Source organism: Halyomorpha halys, unplaced genomic scaffold, assembly GCF_000696795.3.
Source record: "Halyomorpha halys isolate HHAL.00 unplaced genomic scaffold, Hhal_1.1 Scaffold1097.1, whole genome shotgun sequence".
NCBI classification, from domain to species: Eukaryota; Metazoa; Arthropoda; class Insecta; order Hemiptera; family Pentatomidae; genus Halyomorpha; species Halyomorpha halys.
The window spans coordinates 22,178-23,197 of NW_027109442.1; the positions used below are offsets into that span (position 1 = coordinate 22,178).

The following is a 1,020-nucleotide window of genomic DNA, read 5'->3' on the forward strand; positions in this document are numbered from 1 at the left end:
TTTTTATTATTTATTTTTTATTTATTTATTTGTACTTTGTATTTTTATTTCTATCATTTTATCTTAACATAGTTTCATTTTGTATCTTTTTAGCCCTGATGAAAACCTGCAAAGTGAGACGAAACGTTGGAAAATAAATAGTTGTAAACTATTTTTATTTCTCTTTTGACCGCAACCCTGACCCTCTCCCTATATATCCTTTACATATGTGCACTTATTTCTTGCTGAGCTTTCTAAAAAAAAAGCCAATTTTTTTTAACGCCAGTTCGGATAACTGGAGTGCTCGGAGTGCTGAAGTTCAGATTACTCTTCAACATAGCAATGAAATTATCAATAACACATATTTTTGAAATTATTATATTTTTCGTATTCAAGCCTTAAATTATATTTAAATAAATAATTATATTCATTAAATATTTGCAATTTTAGTCTCACCTGTTGAACAATACGAAGGTAACTCTCAAATCGGTAGTTGTTGTAGCGTTGATACAAGTATCGTTGTTAGTGACGTTGCCTGGATTCGGGCAATTATCGGCCCGTACTGAAATAAAGTTATTATAGAAATATTATTCTTAAATTAATGATCTTCTACTGGAATAGTTTCTAGAACTAATATGAAATTGGTTAGATAATTTTAGTTATATTGTTCATCTTTGTGGTAATAGAGATAGGATGTGATTGATTGTAATAGTCTATATGGTTGTTATCATAATGGAAGATAACCTTCAGGAAGGTAATTATTCTCCTTGAAAAATGTATAATAGCTGATATTATAAAAAAAGTTTTTTTATTTAATAATTGACAATAATGTAATTCAATATTAGCATGTATTGACAAATTAAGGAGTTAATTGAGGAGAAGATGGTTGGGGGTGCGGTCAATGAAACACAAATAAGTATGATTAACTTATTTTAATGTGCCGACGTTTCGGCTAGAGTCTCTAGCCTTCTTCAAGGCTAAAAACAAAACAAGATAACAACCACAGTAAGTATAGAAAAATATAAAAAGAAAGTATAAACA

The 1,020-nt window shown here is 28.7% G+C and overlaps 1 long non-coding RNA gene across 1 annotated transcript in view; it reads right to left on the reverse strand.

Annotated features, from left to right (window-relative positions):
* The window catches only part of LOC136795814 (uncharacterized), a 12,333-nt gene that overhangs the window by 8,586 nt on the left and 2,727 nt on the right, over window positions 1-1,020 (reverse strand). Inside the window, exon 2 of the long non-coding RNA XR_010843495.1 lies at window positions 436-541. This is a non-coding gene — a long non-coding RNA (uncharacterized lncRNA). The remainder of the gene's footprint in view (window positions 1-435; window positions 542-1,020) is intronic.